This window comes from Schistocerca cancellata, chromosome 2 (assembly GCF_023864275.1).
Source record: "Schistocerca cancellata isolate TAMUIC-IGC-003103 chromosome 2, iqSchCanc2.1, whole genome shotgun sequence".
In the NCBI taxonomy this organism is placed as follows: domain Eukaryota; kingdom Metazoa; phylum Arthropoda; class Insecta; order Orthoptera; family Acrididae; genus Schistocerca; species Schistocerca cancellata.
In genome coordinates, this window is record NC_064627.1 from 587,674,414 (window position 1) to 587,692,462 (window position 18,049).

Consider the following 18,049-nt stretch of genomic DNA (forward strand, 5'->3'; position numbering starts at 1 on the left):
ATCAAATCACAACAACTGATAATTAAGAAAGCTTTTCAGTCAATTTGTTCATACATGATGTGTCAATGCTTCACCAAAACCGTAACTTAGTATTTAAATCGAGATAGCACGGCATATACACTATATAACAGCATTCATGTTTTTTTACAGCTTGACCACCGTTGTCATGTCCCTTTCTTCTTTGGGGTCCACAGCACCCCCAAAGGATGACTGCTAAGTGCAAGTACCCCTCAATGGCCAGTCAATTACACACTCGTCATCACTTTCTGCACTGTGCCTGCATTTTTATTTGTCATATGTGCACATAAATGCCAACAAACCCAGGCATAACAGGTGCTCTGTACTCTACTACTAATAAAAGTCATATTTTTCATACGTACATCTTTCATCGGTCTACTGAAAGAAAGCGAGACAAGTCACCATGCTTTATAGCAAACATGTACCACTACAATATAGAATTAGAATTTCTTTTTACACGTCAATTTTCTATGGAGAATGTGTATGATGTTACCTGAGATTCACAAGTATTAAAGTATTGCCACAGTGACTGTGTATGCTCATGTATAAAGAAAATTGGGGGGAGGAGGCTTACGTTTAAAAGCATGACAACAACTTATAACCCAGCTTCAACCCCTCTACACTGTAAGCTTCTGTATACAATCCAAGAAAATTGACTAGTAGGACTTGTTACAGTTAATATTATCAAATGGAAAATGGAAATGCCGTGAGGCTAGGGCCTCCCGTCGCGTAGATCGGTCGCCTGGTGCAAGTCTTTCGAGTTGACGCCACTTGCATGTCAACAGGGATGAAATGATGATGATAAGGAGAACACAACACCCCGTCCCTGAGCGGAGAAAATGTTTGACCCGCCGGGAATTGAACCCAGGCTGTTAGGTATGAAAGTCCATCGCACTGACCACTCAGCTATCAGGGACGGACAATATTATCAAATATAATGGATGGAAAGAGGAAAAATTCACAAAGGTGTAGTGGTAAGCAGAGATGGGCATCATTCAAATAAATTTCTATCCAGATAATTATATAATAAGTAGATCATTCAGAAAGATTTATTTACAAATAAATTACTTGTAACTTAAATAATAAATGACACAGAATGCCACTGTATTTTCTTTGTTTACTTCTTGTTCCAAATTCCGTAACTAGTGTTTGTTCCCTTAGCTCAGTGCAGTTTCTATTTGTATAAATAACTTACTGATGGATTTGTAATGTATCTAAACATAGTGAAAGAATAAGTAGTCCTATTTTTCCATTTTGTTTTGACGATAAGCTTTATTTATCTTGTAACAGCTTACAGTAAATTCCTAGAAAATACGATCTGTGAAATAGCAAATGAAAGTGCACGTCACTCAGTTTTTTTATATACAGCTTCTTCTGTCTGTGACGAGATGTTGAAAGAGATGTTTGCACAGAGCAGACATAACAGTGTTCTGTAATAAAAATGCTTACGTGGAAAATATAGTTGCCAATGTTGTAAATATGAAACTTTTTTTTTACTTATTTCTCTGTGGTACTATGAAAGAAGAATTCCTGATGAAAAAAGGTTTCTGCATGACTGTACACAAAATCACGTCTCACCACTGAAGCCAGACTACACAGAAACAATACAGAACATGTAGGATGGAGCAGACCACAATTAACTCAAGAACTGAAATACAATGAACTGCCGAGGTAAAAGCTGATCTTCACTATTTCAAACCCACTGGTCCAACATTTATCCAGAAAAGGCAATATATAAATGCTGACACTGTTTGTGCAAAAGATTGTAAAATTTTTACCTATGTCTCTTTCAGTTTCTATGAGGAACACCTTAAAACAATATAATAACATACTTTTTGTTCATTAGATTAGCAACTTTACAGGGACTGTACCTGTTGGGTGTTGTAAGTATTATTGTTCATACTATTGTAAAGAAATTCATTGTTTGCATAATGATGGCATACATTTTCTTTCTTGCCTGATACCAGATCGGCAAGAAAATAATAACAAAAGCCCAGAATGAAATCCGCAAAGCAACAATAAAAGGAAATACAAAATGAAAAATTGAAAAGAAAATTTACATAAATATGCAAATGAGCACGTCAGTGGAAGACGCTAAAATGTTTTCGCCTGTAGTTTTTGTTAAATTTAAATCGTCATTATTGTTCATGTAGCTGTCATCTTGTTGGTTTGCAGCATCAGTCTTTTCAGTTTGTTCATTCATGCTAATTGTTTCTTGTTCTTGGTTTCTAAAATTCTTACCATTCATTTCATTACTATTTTTAGTTCGGTTTAGTTGAATATATTTACATTAAATATAAATGAAATTATTGTAAGTTTTATTCAGTTTACATAAAAAGTTCTAATATGCTAACTGCATGCAACAAAATGGATACTGTCCCTTGACCACAAATTACATGGCAAAACCATAATTCCTTATTAGCCTATCAACTTCTGGACAAGTGGTTCTCCAACAATTTTGAAACTGTTAAAAGGAAGGAAAGCAAAGATCTACTACTGTTGAATCTAGCTACAGAGCACTAATGATTACAATAATTGGTAATTGGTACCTTGCATTCCCCATGTGCTCCAGTGCCAGCAGCCATCTTGTTGCGTGCAGTTAGCATATTAGAACTATTGATGAAAACTGAATATAACTTGCAGTAATTTAAACACACACACTCACTCTCTCTCTCTCTCTCTCTCTCTCTCTCTCTCTCTCTCTCTCCCTCCCCCCCTCCCTCACCCCCCCCCCCCGGACACACACACACACACACACACACACACACACACACACACACACACACACAATGGAACTACAACAAGTAACAAAATAAATGGAAATAATTTCAGTAATCAAGGACAGGAAACATAAAATGAAATGACCGACATAGCAAACCAACAAGATGACAGCTACATGAGCAACAATGACGATTTAAATTTAACAAACACTACAGACAAACATTTCAGTGCAGACAATAGATGAACTGCTGACACAATGGTCAACAGAGAGTGCTGTTTCAGCTATTAGATTCAGAAGAGGCATTACAGCTGGTTCTGAAATTTGCGACAGTCCAGTGTCGCATGAACTGTAAAACATTTACAGGCAAAAGAACACCCCAAATGTCAGCAAACTTCACTTTGCATCAGCCAAGTAGCACGAATGAGATGGTAGAAATTTTAAAACAAATGTTTGCAAATATGTTACAGGATCTCAATCAAATTTAACAAATATGTTGAGCAAAGTTGGATCAAAATTTTCAAGATATATCAAAAGATTTCTATCAAAAATTTTCACAATTACATGAACACAAGTAAACTATGGTTAGGTTAGAAGAGATCACTGAAAAAATTGAAAACAATATATGACAAGCTAGCTTAGACTTAAATACAATTCAGACAAAAGGTTTCAGAGACACAATCAGTTTGTAATGAACTTCCTGACAAAGTGAAAAAAACTATCTGAAGATGTAGGGTTTACAAAACTAGAACAAAAACACACTGACAAAGACATAGAGAAGTTGAATGACCATGCAAAACCCATGTAACTGACTTCGAAAAGCTGATGGGCAAAAATAAAATAAAACTGTTACTAAGGTGGATGTGGACATCAAAGCTACTATACACCAAATTTGTTCTGAACTGGCCACTGGCAGAGTTAGTTCAAACAAAATCACTGATGCCAGAAACACACAGGAGAACATATCAAATGAAAGAGAAAATACGTTTTCACCCAGGGAGTTTCACAATGTCAATGAAAAGGGTATAATGAACGAATGATGCCAGAGACTAACGAAATAAAGTCGCCTCTAATTGCTACACATGTCATTACCGCACTCACTGGATAAAAGTTTATTAAAATATTGGTAATTTCAGGCATTTTCCACAATGTCAGAAAAGGTTCACCCTGTAATTTTTATAAGAGAATTCTGCAACATTCTGCCACATAGCTGGACCAAATCACAAAAAATACATTACGTGGTAGGATTCACCCAAGGAGATGCACTGTTTTGTGCTGTAAATGTAGCACAAAGTTGTCAAACATATGAAAAGTTTGAGCAAGCCATTTTAGAACAGTTTTGATACACTTGTGTTCAAGAATGACTGCGGCAGTAAATGTTCAACCTGCAACCATTCAACAGCAAACAAGGAGGACTCAATCTCATGCAGACTAGACTGCGGTTTTCCATCCGCTCAAACGTATTTTCTAAGCAGCTTGTGAGAACAACACTACAATAACTGCTTTTGGAGGCACTATCATACCCTGATTTTAGAAGACATATTATAATGGGTCTACTTCCTGAATCTAAGCATAGTTCTTGGGAACAATTAACACGGACATGGACATGTCTGTATGGGCGCATGATAGTAAGGTCTTTAGCACCTGCGTGAAAACAGGTTGACACGAGTGTCAGTAAAATACACAAAGCAGGAAGATAAAACAGCACGTAAAACACAGTTAACAAAAATTGGAAAACTACATGCATACCCGAACAGAACCACAGAAAGAACTATTGCGTCAGATGTAAAACATTAATGACACAGGAAGAAAGTGGTATAAGGAGCTAAAACGGTATAGCAGATGGACATGGCTGGCTGACCACAAGAATAAAAAAAAAGGAGCAGCCAACCACTCTGCAACACACTAAAACCTCCAGCCTAAAAGTTTAGGCCAATGGCCAGACACATCACAACTTTACAAACTTAGTCACACTTGTCTCATCATCAACTAAAATACAGGGCCGATCCCCACCAATATTTGCTTCTGCCCTTGGATCACGATATAAAATGCACTTCATTAAAATATGGAGGATAGAGCTGTGCACCCCACTAGCATCACAAAACGGGATATCCTCTCGACATAGTAAAAGGCTATGTTTGAGAGGGCAGTGCCCAATTCTAAGATGTGTGAGGGTCACTTCATCCCACCTGAGCAACTGGCAGGAGAAATGCCATGGCCGGGTTGCTGACTTCACCAGCTGCAGCTTATTCACTGTCACAACCAGCCATTCCTCATCCCACAACTGTATGCACTTACTGTGTAGTGCAGAAATGACAGCCTGCAAAGGAATAGGACATTGTGCTATATCTTGTCCACTGCAGGCCTCCTCAGCAGCCTGATCAGCCTGTTTATTTCCCCATATCCCTACATGACCTGGCACCCAGCAGAATCATACCTGCTTAACCTGCCATTGGAACAAGTAAAGTAAGTCATATATCAGCTGGACCAACTCCTCAACTGGGTACAGGTTCTGTAGTGATTGTAAGGCACTAAGGGAATTGGAGCAGCCATGGGAACTCCCTTGTTTGGAGCCATCAGTGTACACTATTGTGAAACCGTGATGCATATCTAAAATGTTAAGGAACAGAGATTGAAATGTAAAATCTGATGTATGACCTTTCTTAATATTTGTCAAGTCTAAAATAAGTCTGGGCCTCTGGAGAAGCCAAGGTGGAAATTTGCTCCCACCACGATGTAAAACATGAAAATGGGCCACACCCATATCTAGAAGGCAATCCTGTGCACGAATCCCATAGGGCCTCATTGTCTATTACCGGTTATGAAAAAGCCTGTTCAGTGGTGGCTGAGCAATGGTATGGAAGGCAGGTGTGTATGGTGTGGGCAGTGCTTTATATGCCTGACGCACCGTGAGTAGCTGCTGCCTGACGTGAAGTGGCAGTTCACCAGCCTCTGCACAGAGGCTTAGTATGGGGCTTGTTCTGAATGCCCCAGTTGCCAACTGAATCCCTTCATGGCACACCACGTCCAACATCTTTAAATAACAGGGTCTTGCAGACCCATACACCGTGCACCCATAATTGAGCCGAGATTGCACAAATGCCCAGTAAAAGAGGAGCAGGCATGTCCTGTCTGCTCTCCATGTACTGTGGCTAAGATATTTTAAAATACTTAAAGCCTTAAATGACCGTTGTTTCGGGTCCTTAAGATGTGGTAACCACGTAAGCTTAGAGTCAAACGAGTGAGGCCCAGACATCTCAGTCATTAAATGTAAGAAGAGTGTTCCTCATCCTCAACTCAGGAAAGTTTAAAATGGAACAAAAATGATTAAAAAGAATACACACAGACTTCTCGGTGGAAAACTTAAAACCACTCTTCTGCACTCATCGATCCAAACATCAAAGAGTTAGTTGCAAATGACAGGTTGTCATTATGAGGCTTGAAAAAGAGCAAAACACAGAGAAGTCAGCCACAAACAATGAACACTGGACAGGATTTTTCACTATGGAAGTAATGCTATTAATAGCTATGGCGAAGACAGTCACACTTAAAACACTGCCTTGAGGGACACCGTTCTCCTGCTCAAAATGATCAGACAGGACATCACCGAATCGGTATCTAAAATATCATGGCGAGAGGAAGAACTGAATAAAAATGGGAAGACAACCATAAAAACCCCATTTGTGAAGCTGCTCCAGGATAAGATGCCTCCAAGTACAATCGTAGGCCTTCTCGATGTCAAAAAGTATACCTAGAACGTAATGCCAGTGTAGGAAAGCCTGTTGTATAGCCGCCTCCAGGAGGGCCAGGTTATCAAAAGTGGAGTAATACCTCCTGAATCCACACTGAAAGCAACTTGATTCCAAGATCCAGACAAGGTGGTGGTTGAACGTCTGCTCCAAGGTCTTCCCCATGCAGCTAGTGGGGGCAACACTATGGTAACTACTTGGGCGTGTATGGTCTTTCCCACGTTTTAAAAGGGCAATTACAATTGCCTCGCACCATGAGTCAGGAAGTAACCTGACACCCAAATGGCATTAAAAACTGTGAGGAGAATATCTTTGTTTCGTCTTGTGAGTTGACGCACATACTGAAATGGATCCTGTTGTGAACAAGGGATGTGTCATGAGCCACAGACAATACAGAATCCAGCTCCCACATGAAAAATGGGCAGCTGTAATCTTCATCAGAGGTGAACCGAAAGTCCAAACTACAACTCTCAGCAACCACTCTATGGTGCTGGAAACCTACATCCTGACTGGCTGTTGCAGTAACTGTGGCAAAATACGCCACCGTAGTCTGAGCAATATCTCTTGGATTGGTGTGGAAAGTGCTGTTCCCCATTACAGGAGCCATGGGGCACCTGTCTCCTCTCCCAGAAATTCTTGACCAGTAGGGAACATTCCACAGCTGCTTAATAGACTTCAGACTTCCAGCAAGTCCTTCCAAGCCTCTATGGATATAGAAGAGGGACACTTTTTCACACATCCCCTCCTTCCTCTTAATGACCAAAAATACATTTTTATTTGTGACTCCTTGTGCCCTGTACCATAATTCAACTGATGCAGATTACCAGGAGCGCTAGCCTCCCTCATTCGTTTGCAGGACTGGTTGTGGATACTCCCAGGCAGTACACCCTTCCCACTGGGAGGAGGAGATGATAATTTCGAGAGTTCCTTCTCAGTCCCACACAACAGAACTTTTGGTGGAATAATAAATGGTGTTCAGGAACTGTTGCCAAGACCTATTCTCGCTCTCTTGAAGCCTTAAATGACCGTTGTTTCGGGTCCTTAAGATGTGGTAACCACTTTTCGTTTTGGTGGCTTTGCCGCTCTTGGTTGCACCTAGAATAACTAGGCCCGCGTTGCAGAATAATTCACTTCTGGTTGCGCGATAGGTGCTCTGTGAGCGCGTGGCGACCGGAAGTTGTGGCTGCGATAAGCGCTAATGGGTTCCAGCTGCGCCGCAGCACAGAGCATCATTCGCTCTGTGAACGTCGAGGAGTGCGGACGCATAGCTCTGGGTGTCTCGCTGGGTGTTGGCTTGCTACGTTCACTTGTGTTAACGTGCCACAGCAATGCCTCTGCGACGTGGTTACCGTCGTCGCTGGCGGCGCAGTGTGCCTGTGTATCGCAGTTTGAAGGCGATTGATATTGACTTGGCTGGGCAGTTTAATAAACAGCAATTGATTGGAGGTCCAAATGTTTTTCGTGGACTCCATCTGAACTTCACCTGTGATGTTCAAGCAGTGTTTAGAGGTAGTATCTGGCTGACACTTGCTGTTGTATGGGGTAATCAAGCAGATTATGGTGGCCTTGAAGCATTTCCAGATGCTAACATTTTGGCTTGGAAGACATGGAGTATTGCTGAGACTACAGGACTGTTGGCTAAACAGCCTTATGGTACTCTTGTTCCAAGCATGCCATTTGTTTTGACTACGAGAAGGAAGAAGAAGTTGAATGCTGATGAGTACCTCTTTTTATGGGTGAAAGTCTGCAATGGCAATTGTAAAATAAAGATCAACGGTGATTGTATGATTTATTATAGACAATAAAGTGTGTTCTGTCCTTTCCTAATCTCTTTTCCTTATCTCCCTTTGGCCTTACCATTCGAAAGGCTGCAAGATTCTCTGCAGTTGGCAGACATTTGAACCTACACAGAGATGCATGCCTGGTCTTGATTGCAGAGTGGCGTTCGGCACTCTGCCAAGAGACAGGTTGCTCTTCTGTTGTCTCATGGACTGTGGAATGGATGCTGCAGCAGCAGGGTGGATCATTTTGGTAATATGATCCACCCGTGCCTCAACCTTCACACAATGTTCAAACAGGGCCAACTGGCTATAAAGTGTACAGTCGGCTCTACTGAGCATACATTGCGGTGGTTTCTTTTCGGGTTCCACCCTATCTGGCAGGTGAATCCAGATCAGAAAGTGATCACTTCCATGGAAGTCATCAACCACTTACTACTGTCTAGTGTGAGAAAGAGATGCAAGGCAAAGCAAGAGATCAATGGCAGAGAATGACCTAGTTGCTGTGCTGGAGTGAATGCTCTGTCCTGCATTTAGCAAGTATGCACATAATGACACACGAAGCCCCCTATCTTTGCACAGTGGAGACGAAGCACTCAGAGAGCAAGGGGGAGTGGAGGAGCTGCCTGGATCCAAGGGATCTAACTCCATGATATCCTCCTAGTCAGTCAGACATGAAACAATGACGTCTGACAGCGCTCAGGACAGCTTTTGACCTGAATATCATGAACCTTTTCCTGAACCCTGGCCCCTTCAAGGATGAGGGGGAAAAGGGGGTGCTGAGAGGTACTCTGCATGTCATGTGTGTTCTTGACACTCGCTACGGAACTGTTGCTGGTCTTTTCTGTGGCGGCTGCTTGTATTGCTTTACCCTTAATTGTTTGGCTTGGCATGTACACTTGCAAGTACAGGTGCTGATGGTGGATGGTCATACGCAGGATGACATCTGCATCAAGGCGTCAACCTAAGGAACAGGTTTCTGTGCCATGGACGCATAAGAAGTGGTAAAGATGGGAGGCTTCATTGCCTGATATTGCTGTTTGGCTTCAGCCTAGGGGATCCGCTTGATGAATTTTAGTTCCTGAATTTTTTGTTCCTCTGCAAAGACAGGGTAGTCTCGGCTCCAGACCGGGTGGCTACCAGAGCAGTTAATACAGACTGCTGGAGACAGCCAATCCCAGCTTCAAGGGCTGCCTTTCCACATTTCTGACAGGTTGCTTAACCCCTGCAATTCAGAGTTGTGTGACCAAAACGCTGCCATTTGTAGCACCACATAGGATAAGGTACGTCAGGCCTAACTCTAAGTTGGAGGAAGCCATGGTCCAGTCTTCACGACGCTGCCCTCTTGTTCCTGATTAGAGGGTGGCATTGACCATTCCACCAGGGGATAGGTTGCCTCTCGGGGAGCTTTGAGGTCTACTGTTATAGATGCATGAACAGCACAGTGGATTATACGAGGGTTGGAACTTTGATAGTGGCAACTATTTATTTACAGCTCATACAAAATAGACACATGTTTCAAAGTTTAACTGACCTTCAAAGTAGTCACTAGCATTGTGTATAACCCATTGCCAGTGATGTGGAAGTTGTAGGATTCTTTTAGCAGTGCCAGTTGTATTGACAGTTTGAGCGGCACGGTCTATTGCCCGACAAATTTGTAGTAGTTCTGAAGCGAATGCTGTGAAGTGTTTCCTTCAATTTAGAAACTGAGTTCAACTCACGAGGGCTTATGTCAGGGGAGTGCAGTAGGTGGTATAGCACTTAGCAGCCTCATCAGTCAAACAAATCAGTAACAGCTTGCACTGTACATGCTTGAGCATTGTCCTGCAAAACAATGGTCAGGTCCTGCAGAAAGTGTCATCACTTCTGTCTCCATGCTGTTCATTTTTGGAACACAACCTACGACCAGCTGGCAATCACAGACTCAAGAACTCGACATCTGGGGCTTCTATTGTTGGAAACCCAAAGCATATGTTGTGGATTAAGACCCACTATTAGTATGAGTAGCTAGGGACATCATCTGAATCATGATGGTCATGAATTGCTGTGAATATGGTAATTTTCAGCAACACATGGATGACACCCAGTACTAGTTGCAAGCTGGTGAGGAGTTGGACAGCTAAGGTGAGGAATGTGTTACTAATAAATAAGGCCACTCCACTCTTAGTCCCATGGCTGATAAAGGCACCTTTTCCATATTTCAAGTATAACGCACTGTGCTTTGAGAGTAGGTATGAATGAAATTTTGGGAAGGTTGAAAATGACTAAGCACTGAGGTCACCAGTCCATATTTTCCTTCAGTAATCAAAGCCTGAAGGTATCCAGGAGAAGAAAGAGGATGGACTACGATCTCTCGGGTACTTTGGCATAAATGACTAACGGTGTGCATCCATGTGCATTTTTCCATCTTATGCATAATATTTCAATGGCCAACCCACCAGTCTTCTTCAGGTGACTGTGAGTTTTGCTATTATGCATACTCACTGATGCCACTCATCAAAATATTGTGCATAAAACAGATACAATAATTTGGCACATCCAGAAACACACCAATAATAATAACGGTCTATCTTTGCAGCATCATTTGAGGCAAAGGTCCAGGTTAAAAGCAGAAGGAAGGAAAGAAAATGAAAAAGGAAACGAACAGTAAGGAGGTAGGGGAGGTGTGCAGTCTGAAGTTAACAGAGGACCCCTTCCGATTCCCTGCCTCCCCTCCCCAACCTCCCCCCTGATGAAGTCTGTGGCCGGAGGTAAACTTCTGCACCTGATTGGCATTCCGCTTAGTCCGAATGGGGTACAGGCTTAGTTTTCAACCCACAGAGGTTTAAACAGTTAAAATAAAATTTAAGGTAAAAAACAAAGGTAAAAAGCTGCACAAAACTGAAAATACCACGGAGAGGGTCCATTTGTTATTCACGGGCAGCTACACAGCCAATTCAAAATTTAGTTGAGGCATAAAAACCACAGATAAAGTAAAGGTTACAAAAGTAAGCTTATAAATGTAATAAGTAGCTGGAGGCCCACTGGGTCCAGTGTTGCAGTGGGAGGCCAAATTCCACAACCATCTGGCAGCTCCCCATCACTGTAGAATACTAGCTGAAAGTTCAAGTCACAAAGCAATGAAAAAGGAAACAAGACCATGGTGGCATGTTTTAAATGATTTTATATGAACTACTCTCTCAAATAACACACAAAAACCATATGCACTTCTTGGATACCATAACCCAACATTAGAGAACAAGAGATGTCAAGCTTAAGTTGGAAAACTAACAATGTATGGGACGCCAACAGAGGGTTGGATCTTATCATCTGAGAATGTAAAAATGAGAAAGTTAACAAAGGGTAGTAGATTTCTGTCATGAATGGCAAAGGGAAGATCACCATGTGGTTAAGGACTTCTTTATGGTACACAGTTCGTTTGTAGTGGCCACAATGTACCATTCATCATGAATGGTTACAATGTCTGTGTTTATACAGTGAATGTATCTCCACATTACAATATCTTCCATGCGTGCATGAACACCTGACAGTGTTCTGATGATTATAGGCATGGTAAATATTATGAAATGCGTTTGCATTTTGCCAACCTGGACTGATGTCAGCTGTCTGTGACATGTGAAAATTTGTGCTGGACCATGTCTCGGACCCAGGTCCTGATTTCCCATTCATTGCGAGTGGTCATCTTAAGCATTTAGGATATCCAAGCACGCCTCTAACACTGATCCAAACTCCATGATATGTAAATGTCTGGATTTATGATGGAGGAGTGCTTGAATAGCTGAAGCGGTTAAGCCAACCACTCATGGTAAGTGCGAAATCTGGGTGTGAAGCTAAAGATGTAGTTATAGTGACCAAAATCTGACAACCAGAAACAACTCAAGAACCCACAGAAATTGTCCAAATGTGAGTTGTTGAGTATGAACGGGAGGACTATAACAAGAGGAAAATGGGTAGTGGAGATGGCACAGTAGAATAACCTGTTAAAATGAGTAATCCAAGAGCTAAAACCAAAGCCGTAGCGATTCCCAAGACAAAAACAATGATGCGTAGAGAGAATGATCCAAAGAGTGAAATGAAATCACAACTCAAGACAAGAGTCACTGCTTTGTAGTGTGCCCAGCAACATGGGTGTGACTGCTGTCAATGATACAGTTGTGAGGCTAGTGTTTGCAGATGTAGCAACGCTGCCTGGAGGCCATCTCCAACTTCCATGCCCTTCACCAGGCTTTAAAAATCACCACACTGTGACATCAGATCCCTTCCCACTGAAATGGGCGCATAGCGCCCAAACTGTCTGGACGATGAAACTTCCTGGCAGATTGAAACTGTGTGCCGGACCGAGACTCAAACTCGGGACCTTTGCCTTTCACAGGCAAAGTGCTCATTCTGCTTGGACGATGTTTGGAAGTTTTTTTTTTTTTGTGTGTGTGGCATGGTTAGTGTCCTGGGACTTAAGCCCACTGGCTGGTGGGAGGAATCAGAGGTGTCAGCAATGTGGAGCTGGGGTGCAGAAGAGTGGGCAAGAACAGCCGAAGGTGAAGAGGCTGCGAAAGACACGGGCAGAATGGTCTGGTGCTAGACACAAAGGGAACATCTGCACACCACGGCCTCTACATCCTTGTCTGGCCAGTAGGCATGTGGCATCATGAGGTTTTTCATCTTTGATGTACACCAATGCCTGCAATGGAAGAGTTGTAGCCCTGAGGGCATCAGGATGATAAAACAGTGAACAGCTGTCTCATCATCAAGCAGGAGAACATCGGTGATGGCTGACAGACAGTGGGCGAGGCAAGCCCATGCCTGGAGATCCAGACCGACATTCTTTGAAAAACATGGGACACACATGGAGCACATAATGCATGAGGTGCTGTAAGAGAAAGTCATGGCATGTATCAGCAGTGATTTGAACAGCTGTAATGGGAAACCATATAAGGAGTGCCACTGCTCCAAGACTATATGGAAAAATGAGAGTTCCTGCTGGTTAAGGGCTGGATTTGATCGTGTGTATGTGTGTGTGTGTGTGTGTGTGTGTGTGTGTGTGTGTGTGTGTGTGTGAGCGAGACAGAGAGAGATGGATTGGAGAGCTGCATCTGCGCATTGTGCTTGGGCTTGTATTTAATGGCATAATGCAGAAGCAGAGGAAGAGCATTCCATTCTGGAGCTGTTGGGCAGTCCACTCTGGAGGCTGAGAGCACCAAAAAAAATGTTCAGATATGTGTGAATTCCTAAGGGACCAAACTGCTGAGGTCATCGGTCCCTAGGCTTACACACTACCTAAACAATCTTATGCTAAGACCAACACACACCCACACCCAAGGGAGTACTCAGACCTCCAGTGGGAGGGGCCGCACAATCTGTGACATCGTGCCTCAAACTGCGCGGCCACTCCGTGCAGTCTGGGGGCACAGTTGGAAGAGCAATACCAGTAGGTTGTGGTCTGTAGTGAGTGTACACTTGATCCCAAATGGGTAAACACAGAACTTCTTAATTGTGAAGATAATTGCCAAAGCTTCTTTCTCTATCTGTGATTAGTTCTTTTAAGCAGGTTTCAACTTCTCTGACACGTAGGCAATCAGCTGCTCGGTACTGTCATCATTCCTGTGCACTAGCACTGGACCAGTGTCATACGGAAAGGCATGCACAGCCAAAACCAGTGGACATAATGAAGAAATCAAAGTTGGTCAACTGCAGGACAGATCCTGTTATCTCCATCTCTAGGTTTTCCGTCTCAGTAACTTCCTTTGCTAACTAGTCTTCAAAACCATTTCTCAGAATCCCTATATGACTTGGTGTCAAGAGGAATAAAACTGAGCTTCCAGTACCATAGATGGGAGAAAGATCATATTGGGTCAAAACCAATGGGTTTCAGGAACAGCATTGGCTTATGGTCTGCAGGCTGCTTAAAGTGTCACTACAGACCAGGAAATTTTCACGAGGGCAAGTCCAGGTATAATGAAGGGCTAGGATAATGAGCTCTAATTCTGCTGTAAAACACTGCGCTCAAGTGATACTGAGTGTCGTTTATGGCATCCCAGAATGTGAGAAGGCATAGCTGATGTCAACAACCTTTGTGCAATCACTATGGATGATTGCTGGACACTGAAATTTGCCAAGAACTGAGAGAAACATGTGCTAAAATGCAGAGTCATCTATGATCTCCTTTAGTCCAATGCAAAAATCCAGCTGGATCATCGGATGAGTTAATCACCACAGTGGGGTTTGATAAGGTAACCTGAAGAGGGAGTTCAATGGAGGAAGGCAGAGCTCAGAGCGAAGAGACTTCAGATAAACTGCTGCTGTAACACCAAACACAGGTCGCTCTTACGGGAGGCTACTCTCTCTCTCTCTCTCAGGAAAAAGGATATGGTGATTTAGGTGTTCTGGGAAGCTGTGGATATGTACTGCATTATTTAGCAGTAATTTTTTTTCTTTTTTTCCTCCTTTTTGTGCAAAAGCAATTGAGGTCATAAGTGCCCATGTCATAAACTTAGAACACTAATAAGAAAAATAAGTTAAAAGCAAATACACCTTAAGCCCAATCAGTAGAAGAAAGAGAGCTAGAAACAAGGACTTCCTCTTGGAAAAAGGTCCACTAAATATGCTGTAGACACAGTGGAGGTCCTGATCAAAAGATTAAATGTCCTTCGCCAAATTGCTATGATGGATAAAATGTAAAATGCAATTTACAGGCCGCATGTCATTCACTCAAATGGCCAGTAACTCGGACAGCATGCACACACTCGAACTTAAGCAGTTAAAAAAAAGAGCATTCAGTCAGGAAATGGCGATGACAATGAGCACAAAGTGGTGAGAGATCACCACTTAACAAATGGTAATGGCTAAAAAGACAGAGCCCAATATGTAACCTAGCTAAAATGGTCTCCTCGTAGCAAGAGGGCCTAGAGGAGGTTGGCCAAGCTGCTTGGAGAGGTTTAATTCCTCAGAGGTTTTTTCCCGTGAAGAGAAGACAAGTGGTGTTGCTAAAGTGACGCCACATGCCGACAGGTGGCAACGCGGAGATCATCTGAAGGTGTGGAAGAGGTAGCAGGCCAAGGTAGGGTGACGGTAGCCTCATTTCCCATCAGACCGACATAACCAGAACCCACACGAACATCACAGTTGCTCCCTGAACAGCGATCAAGTGAAAGTTTTTTGCACACAGTGCACTATGGGATGGGCTGTGTGCAGCACACACAGGCTCTGGAGGGCATTGCGACAATCAGAGTGTATGGCACAATTCAAAAGCTTTGTCGCCAGATGTGCTGCATGGTCTGATAGAAGGCAAAGAGCTCTGCTATAAATATTGAGCAGTGTTCTGGAAGCTGATACCAAACATGGTCAGTGCCAAAGATGATGGCACACTCAACACCATGGTCAGTCTTAGAACCATAAGTGTATACAAAGGTATTATTGCTAAGTTGCATGCAAAGGTTGAGAAACTTACAGTGATAGATTGAATCCAGAGTGCTTTCCTTGGGAAGCTATTGAAATCCGACAAACACAGGCCGCCGCACGAAGTCAAGGTGGTAAAGGCTTCATACCCATTGGGAACATGGCAAGTAGTGTGACGTTAAGCTGCTGGAGCAATGGCCAAAAGCAAACTCCGGGAGGTAATACAGAAGAATGGCACGCCACATACTGACAGTCAAGGGAGTTGTAGAGAAAGGGGTCATAGGATGGATGTCCACACATGGCAGACACACAACATGTGCATCCGCTGAGGAGACCATCACACCGGTATGACAGTGGTAGTTCGGCAGCTTCTGCACATAGACTCTCAACCAGGCTAGTGTAAAAGGCGCCAGTGGCCAAATGTATTCCACAATGATGGATTGTGTTAAGACTGTGCGAGATGGACGGATGGGCATATTAATAAACGAAACACCCATAGTCTAGTTTCGAACGGGCAAGGGATCAGTACAAATGGAGGAGGGTGGTCTGATCTAATCCACAGGATGTACTGCTTAGGACATGTAGGACATTGAGGGATCTGGTATAACAAGTGGCCACGTCTTAACACTTGAGAGGACCAAGAAAGTTTTCTATGAAGCATGAGTCCCAGAAATTTTGTAGTTTTAGCAAATGGAAAAACAATAGCATAAACATTTAAAGATGGTGGAAGAAACACTTTGCACCACCAGAAAGTTATACAGACAGTTTTGTCAGTTGAAAAATGATAGCCACTGTCAATGCTCCAAGAGTAAATATGATCAAGACATCACTGAAGACCCCACACAATGAGACAAGTCCATGGAGAACTGCAACAGACTGCAAAGTCATTGACACAAAAGAAGCCAAGTTGTCTGGTGGGAGACAGGTCATAATAGGATTAACGGTTATAGCAAAGAGGATGACACTCAAGGTGGAGCCTTGACGCAAAGGTGCTGCACCACCTGAATGTGAACATCGTCCAGCCCTGACATGGAAGATCGGGATGAAGTGAGAGCATGGTATAGCTCCCAAATAGTAATAGTGCCACTGTAACATTCATGATTCTGAGAGGAGAAGGCTATCACCTGAGCCTCCTCCACTTGTTTCTGAGGGAGGAAGATGGGGTGACAGTGGGTGGAGCTTGAAATCTCCACAAAATAGCAGCCTAAGGTGTTGGAGATAGCAATAGGGTCCACAATGAGATCATCTGCTATGGTCGGGCCAAAAATCAGAGAAAGGACCTTGTTCCTGGGGAGCCAATGGAGGTTGCCCCACACGGCAGAAGAGGAAGCGAAAATGTTAAAAAAATAGCTACCTTTTTTGCTATCCTAAAGAATGCAACGACATTGTGCATGCAACTGTTCATAATGAATATAGTTTGCCATCATAGGATAATAGTTAAAAATGCGGAGAGCACATCTCTGGGTGTGAACTGTCTCTCAACACGCCTCAGTCCATCAGGGGACCAGCACATGGCATGGTAAAAGATGAAGTGCGAGGTATGGAACATACTGCAGTGGTAAGGATAATGTTAGTAAGGTACTTAACCTGGTCATCACAAGTTGGAAAATGTTGTTTGTTGAATGTCGCCAGGGAAAAGTAATGCCTCCAGTGAGCCTCAGAAAGTTGCCAAATGGGTTTACATGTAGATGGGGTAGGAGTTAGCAAATGGACAGTGCACTGAAAATGCACGCTTGGGTATGTGTCAGAGAGAATGGACCACTCGAGACGACGAGCAAGCTGGGCAGTGCAGAACAAGAGGTCCAGATGGGCGTAGGTGTGCATGGAATCTGAAAAGTACATGGGTGCTCCAGTGTTGACACAGATGAGGTTGAGTTATTGAGAATCTCGGGAACGAGGGAACCTCTCACACAAGTTCTTGAAGAGCCCAAAAGGGGACAGTGTGTTTTAAAGTTGCCGAGCAGCAAAAAGAAGTGAGGGAGCTGACCAATAAGCTGGAGTAAGTCTGCTCTGGTAACAGCGAATGATAGAGGGATGTAGTCATTACAAAGAAAAAAGGTGAAGTGGGGAAGGAAAATGTGGATAGAAACAGTTTGCAGCCAGGTGTTCAGTGAGATTGTTTGGCTATGGACATCATCCTGAATGAGCAGCATGACTCCCCATGAGATGGAATGCCATCCTCAAAGGGGAAGGTCAAAGTGGTCACAGAGACGCAATTTTGTTTCTTGGTGGCAGAAAATAAGTGAACACTGCGATTCCAAGAGCAGCCATTATTTCTTGTTGTTAGATCTAATGCCACAAATGTTCCATTAGAGAAGAGTCATAACAGGGAATGGGGAGGAGGGAACAAATAGAGGGTAGTCACCTTGGCGACTGCCGAGTGCCAGGCTTCA

General features: G+C 43.0%; 1 protein-coding gene across 5 annotated transcripts in view; it reads right to left on the bottom strand.

The window, feature by feature from the left end:
• LOC126162203 (maestro heat-like repeat-containing protein family member 1) overlaps window positions 1-18,049 on the bottom strand; it is a 275,479-nt gene that overhangs the window by 22,573 nt on the left and 234,857 nt on the right. The window lies entirely within an intron of this gene.